Below are 7,611 nucleotides of genomic sequence, written 5' to 3'. Positions count from 1 at the left end.
TCACTATAACAATATAAATAGCGCTGGTGACGCTGTTGCAACTTACACCGCGCTGATGCTTTTCCGTCTTGTGGTTGGGCGTTGCAGGTTGACCGTATCTTGTTTTTTCCTTTTTTGATCTTTTTAAGTTCGGGTTTTATTTTCGAAGCTGTATAGCCTTGCTCTATCTAGTCTAATGTTTGCGACAAGTTTAATTTTAGCGTCTTGAGCATTATTGATCATTATTTTAATGCAAGTACTTTAAATCTCTAGATGTAACGTGTTTTCGGTTTGTTAAACGCTTTTTAGTACTGCTTTATTGCAAATGATTAAGATTGTAGAAGATAAACACAAATTCTACTGAGTCAGAACAAAGGCCTGATTCTTGTTTTTTTGCCGAGGGCTGTTGAGCTAACGCTAGGCTTAGCCAGCCAAATGTATAAATTTGTGCTAGCATTGTCAGTTATTCCGCAACAGTTATTTTTTTTTAGCTGTCATGTTTAGCGTTTGTCTAGCGGTTATCTTGCTTTTTAAAAATATATTCCAAGTAACCATTTTTGGTCATACTAACAGCAGTTGGCTCGAGATGGGAGCTGTAACGTAGAAACGTGTAAACGTCGTCTATTGGCTAATTCAATTAACGTCATGACGTAAGTAGACGGCAGTGGAAAAGGGAGTGGTCAGACTGACGGCCATTATCAGCCTTCACGTAGTGCTTTTCGAGAAGGTGTAGAAAGCTTTTAGCAACAAAATGGCAGAGGAACATTTTTCATACTTTTGAAATTAATAAGGCAGTGAAGTTAAGTGCCTAATTAGGTTCCTAAAGAGTACTGACTTTGCAATGTGGTCTCTAAGATTAGATCACAATGTAACTACAGTTGACGGAGTCTGTTAAATATTCGAAAATTCGTTTTTATTCCGAAGAAAGAAAATAAGGATGTCTTGTCGTGATCAGACGCAGATTATGAGAAGTGCTAGTAATTGTATTTAAAACGGAGGGTTTATGTAAGCTCGGAGGTGCTATCGAACTACGATAGACTAGACCAGCCTGTGTTTATTTAAAAAAAAAAAAAGCATCAGGAACAGATTAAGTAACAACAGCGTCAAAGAAGCAATGAAGACGTTTTTATTTTTGTTTGATAGCTGTTACTTGGATGAGGTCCTTACCTCTGTCTTTTCACTCTTATCCCATTGATCGGGGAAGCATTTTGCAATGCGAAGTTTTTTATTTAATTTTTTTTAATCGACATTTTCGCTCAGTTTCCATCAGTCATTAGACTTGAAGTTTCAAGCTATCAATTCTGCATTCAAAGAAAGAAGATAGCATAAGTCAAGTAATGCTGAAGAATGGAAGCTTATCTTAGAGCTCTAGTAGTAGCTCAAGCAATATCAAGTTCAGATTTATGGACCTTGAGAAGAAATTAAAAAAAAAAAAAAAAAAGGTTCATCACTTAGGGAAGACAGAAGACTTTTTTTTGGGGGGGGGGGGGGAGAGATGGACTGAGTTATCACGGGGAGGAATGGACTTAGTTATTAGATGAAGATCGAAGGACGGCTTGGAGCGAGGTCGCGGGACACGGGGAGGACCACAGAGGAGCCAGCCAGGCAGGACAGGACCAGAGGGCGTGGGAGGACCAGTGTGGAGCCAGGCAGGACAGGACCAGAGGGGCGTGGAGGGGAGGAGCAGAGGGGGCCAAGAGAGCAGGAAGCATCAGGAGCTGTCGGCCAGTGTGTACGCCAGAGGGAGCCAGAAACGCAGGGCAGTGTAGAAGCGCAGTGACCAGCCCCGATGCCGATCCAGTGCTGAGAGGGTGGGACAAGGGCGTGCAGACTTCTAGCGTCACAAGTTTAAAGCGGGGCTTTGGTTTGTATACTGGGTAGAGGTATTTCTGTAACACTCAGTATTTGGTTTTTGTACTTTCCAGAAACATCTGTTGTCGAACAACTTCTCGCACAGCTCTCTCTTCCTCTTTTCAGGCAAGCCGTGTAAAGTGTTTTGTACCGTGGTCACCCCTCCTGTTGTGCGCTGAAATGTGTGGTGGTGTCTGCTGTGATGAATGCCTTGGTAGTGTGCTGACGAGGAGCGTCTTAATGGACTTCTCTACCCCCCTGCGATCACAAGTAGTTTCCACAAGCGGAGGGAGAGGCAGTCCTTTTGTTGTTCGATAGGTCTTCCCCCAGAGAAGTTTTCTGCATTGGAGTGTGAAAGTGGATGGTCTCCCATACGGCCAATTGTGTATTCGGCAACTCTTCGGTACTTCAGCTGCGCCTCTTTGGTACAGATCAGCTACATCTACCTCTTAAACCCAAGCTGTGAGTTAATGCATGGAATGTACATGTGGGTGTAACTATCCTGTACATTAACTCATCATTACATTTCATAAGTATACAGTAATGACTTCACTCAAAAGGGAATTTGCATTGAAATGGTAGTTGATCCTGGTGGGTAAATATTTTTGGCTTAAGGGGAGGGGTGGGATGGGGGGTTGTTAAAACTTGTTTGGAGTCTTTCTTTTTACAGGCCTGGCCCCCTAACGCGATCATCGACAGAATCCCCCCCCCCCCCTTTCTAGCTGCTTGGTACAAGTTGAGCTCATCCTATATACAGTAGTGATATGGATCGAGATCATGCGCATCCACTGTGCTTAAACGAGATATAGAAAGGTATTTGGTGTTCACTGACTCAATTAGTTTTCCTCTCACTTTTATTTGGAATATGTTGTAAATGGGCTTCCATGAATTTATTTTTTTGGGAGGGGTGGGTTGTGGGGCGTTAATCCGTCTCTTCCTAGACTTCACAGCTCCACATTGCCCAGTGCACATGGCTTGAATAGGAAACATCCAGGCGCAAGCAACAAGATTCAACTGGACACTTAACAACGCAAGATAGCAACCTCAAAAGTAGTCTTCTGATGTAGTGAAGCTCCTTTCCCCCAGGGAGAGTGCGGTAATACTTCTCCTTACTAGAAGTCATTGTAATTCTGTACAGGCTTTACGTTGCTTTGTGGGTTGGGAGGGGGCTGTGTATTTTTTTTGACTCTTACAGATTAACTTTTAAGGCCCATCCTTCAAAAAGCTACGTCCAAGTCCATGCCTACAGTTAAGGAAGGAGTCCCTCATACTCAGGCCTGTGGTATTTTAAATGTTTCTTATGGCAAATGGCTTCAATCTTTTGTGAATTGTATTTGTAGTCTTAAAGTTGGGCTTGTTAAAGCAGTTGCTGTAATCCCAGTAGTGTCTTGTAGTTTTCTACAATGTTACTTTAATGCCAGTGTTGTAGTTTTCTACCATATTGTATTAGGGCAGGGGTGTTGTGGGGAGAGGCTTTTCTTTGCATTTTTTCAGTGTGCTGTGTCCTGTGTGCTTTCAATACCCAAGACCATCAGGAACTCCTAACTCATTGTATGTACAAGTTTCCTTGCGCATCGAGCATCACGTAAGGTGGCTAAATGTGATCATTTACTTTAACATTCATTATTTGGCTAATTGCCTTCATTGCAATTCCTTTGCAATTAGTTACTTTGCTTTGTATCGCCAATACAATGAGTGAACTATCTGTAAAGGATTTTCTTACTGCATAATAAATGCATAGCTTGTTGTGATTGAATACAGTTTTGGTATGCATTTGTTCTTTTTGGGGGGGCTTGTGTGGGGGAGCTTTTCTTGTGCTTTTTCAGGTATGACTAAAGCTTGGAGCTTTGTAGAGCACGGATGTGACCTGGGCTCGAATGACTTCTATTTCAAAGTGGAAAGTGAAGGCAGATAAGTTGAATCCATCAAATATTGATGTCGAAAAACAGAAAATTCTCAGCCCTATAGGGGTCACTTATCTTGACTGGACTTGCGTGTCCTCATTCTTGAAATGAAAGCAACTTGCTATACTTGACAGTAGAAATAGCACTGCTGTGCTTTCTTAACAAGTCACTTGTGATAACGGGAAGATTTGATGGACCTTCATTGATTCTGACATTATCTGCAGTAAAGCATTTGGGTAAGGATAACAATAGTCAGTTCTACGATACTGTGGGGAGGGGTATAGGGGTGTTTCTTTTCTGCCTCTTTGCTCTTACAGAACAATCCAAAGGAAGAAAGCAGTGTACCTAGGAGAACACAAGAATCACGCTGCGCTTTGAACTCCACCAACATGCAGTTTGAACAAAAGGAGTCAGGTTTTTGATGTTTACATATATTAGAGCATTTAGCCCTCAGCTGCTTGCCCTTGTGCAACTGTGCAAGTGGCAGGTTGGTCACCTTAGCAATCGCGCAACTGTGCGAAGTTTCAAAATTTAAGCAGCTGAGGAAAGCTGCGCATGGTGCGGCTTAATTTGGTCTGAAATGCAGCGCAAATGTGCTGCCTTAGTTTCTATTGTGTTGTGGTTGGGCGTATCCCTACACTTCTCTTCACAGAACTCACAGTGCAAGACTGGTTCAAGCACGAGTCAAGTCCTAACCCGGAGCATGTAGTAAGCTGTTGGCTTTACTTGTCAAAACTTCTGCAATGTTGTAGTTGACAAAATGACATCTTGGAACTGGCTTTATGTTAACCTCAAATCATCAGTAACAATGCTTTACTAGCTTATTCCTCTTTGGCCTTGGGGCCCTATTGCTTTGCATCTTACAACCATAAGATGAGTAGAACCCAAATCTTTTGAGTATTGTGTGGTGGGTGTGTTGTGTAGATCACTCTTTGTTTCAGATCATTCTCGTCTGTCCACTCCGATCTCGCCTGCCTCTGAATGCAAAGCCATCTGTGGAAGCTGTCAGCGATATGAGTGTGGCCCCTGAATGAAGTACCAATCCCCTGTGCGCTTGAGCTTAAATCTGAACCCCTGACGTCCTTCGCAGAAGCCCCCGCTCTCTGTGTTTGTGTGCCTTTTTCTTTCCCTTTGGTTTCTCAGGTCAAATTACCCCAAATTCTTAATTTTTCATCTGGGATGGCCTAACCTGTGATGGAACACTGAGAATCCAGTCACATTAAGATCAAGAGCTGCAAGCTTGTTTTCGCTAATACTGCATCACTTCAGTCTCGTGGGTGCTAAGTTAAGTAATTTCGGTTCCCTTGATTTTTCTTTAACATACCATGGCTTTAATGTGTAACTCAACATGTTGCATGCACATCAGCTATGCATAACATTTTATTTGTAAAACAATGTTCATAAAGTCGTTGTCAAACATTGCAGTAGTATTATGGTTAGGAGGGTCTGGGGGGGGGGCAAACACTCTTCTTTCTCCCTTTTTCAGATTTCTCATTCAGCTTAACTTGCTACTGAACCAGAGAACTTAAAGGTCTGCAGGGAGTCATTGGATCACTTGGTACTGCCAGCCTCTAGGGTTCATTTAATACATTGAAGAGCTGAGCATCAGAGGAAGAATAGCTGTGGTAAATGCTGCATCAGCTGTGGTAAACTACAACAATGTTGATAAATTCAATCTCCCATCATATTGGATGAGTCTTGGTACAAGTGTGGGGTTTGGGTGGGGGGGGGGCTTAAATTGTCTGTCTTTTTTCCCATTGCAGCCATAAAATTGGCAAGAAAGCCTTCACTGTCAGTTGACCCGCGACTCGTGCTGAATTGCAGAGGGGAAAATCGCTTTGACAAGGGATTCTGGTATCGTGGTTTTATTATGGCTAAACGGATTTCGTGGAATAATACACCAATACAGTGTCGCTGTGGGGAATTTTGGGGATTGGGGAAACCAGACGTCTCTCTGTTCTAGTTTCAGCCTCGTGACCAAGAGAATCCCCGTGGTGACAGCATAATTAGCATCCAGGTGTCGGGTTTTCTTTTCCTGGAAGAACATTTGTTCTTCCAAATGTTCTTCCAGGTTTTGCTTTTGCCCTAACTAGCAAAAACAAAAAGCAAAAGACTCCGGTGATGGCACTCCTGACTCTGTCGGGACGGGGTTCAATTCCCTGCGGTGTCTTGCTTTTTTAAAATAAGCTTTGTGGGGCTGAAAGTATATTTAATAACACTTCAACTTTAAAATGGCTTCCATAAAAGGACAATGTCTGGGTGGGGAAAATATTTGTATGGAAATGATCAATAAAACTTTAAAACAATGTCTCTGTTTTTGTCTCTGTTCTATCGATAATTACATCAATATTCTGTAAATGACTTGATGAGGTGGGCATAATGCATAAAGATTACTTGACATTGTATTCCGGCTGTCCTGTGATGATTAGCAACAGCTTTATAAACCTCATTTTGCAGTCTGTGTCCTGGACACGACCCTTCTTGAGGTCCATGTCACATGATAACAAATGGAAGAGGTGAGGTCAGGAAAGAAGACCTGAGGGGAGCAGGCATCCAACAAAAGTCATCCTTGCTCTGGATCCTCTTTAGTACAGCAGCATAAAACAGTCCAGCTATTGCTGTATGTTTTGATCTCAGCTCTTCTATGAGATAACTATGCAGAGTATCATGAACAATAACAGCTAGCTCTAAAGTAGCATTTTGCTATACATGTATGTTATTTTTGGGGGAGGATGGGAGGGGGGGTTGTGGTGTTTTGTTTTTTTAATGACACTGAAGAGCAGGATGTCTGATCAAGCTTAAAAGAACATGAATAAGGAAAACTTATTTGTAGACTTCAGCTATATGTTTTGTTGTGGGAAGTGTCACAACCTCATCAGGCAAATGGCAATAAAGGAAAGCGATGTCAAACCTTAAACAGTTTATTTAATTAGTTGGATATGTGGGAATGTTTCATACAATGCGCAAACAAAGAAGTTCATATTGTATTCTTGGGTATTGTATTACTTGTGGCCTGTGACAAAACCAGTAGATTCAATGTTTCTTTCATTGAATCTACCAAAAGTAACAGTTTGAGAGATATAAAATATTATTTTTGCATTAACAAGGTATTATTTTAGGTTGCATCAGTTTACCCTTCCTGTTAAAAAGGTGTTTTTCCTTCCCACCATTGTTCGTAGCGGGACATCTGAAGTTTATATATATTGTAGAGTCTCTACATTACAATATAACGTGTATTGAAGTGACTGTTTTTGTGAATTGGTTTGTATACATAAAATGTAGTTTAAGAAAAACAACTCACAATGGTGTGAATTGTGTGTATCTTTAAAATATTTTTGTAAAATGGACAAGTGGAGGACAAAAGAAGTAATCTCAAGCATAGAAACTATCCACATTAGATGAAGACTAAAGTCAAATTCTTAAGAAATAGGAAAAAAAAAAATCCAGCAAAGTCCTAAAATTGGACTCTAGAGATCATCAGACCCTTCAGATGATTCATTCACCGTTTGATGAAGTCTCATCAACAGTGAGCAAAGTGAGGGTCTACAGCCATCTGTAAAACACGGTGGAGGCGGCATACTGTACCTTGTTTGGAGAGAAATATAAGGAAACGAAGAGTGGCCCAAGACTTTTTGCACATTAATAATGTATTTGATCTATTTGTTCTGTTTTTAACAGATGAAGTTTATGGTCCTAGTCCTGTCTGAGCTGAAAAAGGTTCACTACGTTTACTTGCTCTCTTCACATTTACATTGCATCTAATAAAAAACAACACAAATTATCTTATAAAAATATATCAGAGACATATGCTGAGTAAGGATGTCAGCTTTGACTTTAGATTTTTTTTCATACTTATAAGATCTTAAAAGTCCAACTG

The sequence above is a fragment of the Astatotilapia calliptera genome, chromosome 2 (assembly GCF_964374335.1).
Source record: "Astatotilapia calliptera chromosome 2, fAstCal68.1, whole genome shotgun sequence".
NCBI classification, from domain to species: Eukaryota; Metazoa; Chordata; class Actinopteri; order Cichliformes; family Cichlidae; genus Astatotilapia; species Astatotilapia calliptera.
The sequence above is the reverse complement of the archived record's forward strand: the minus strand, read 5'-3'. Positions refer to the sequence as shown.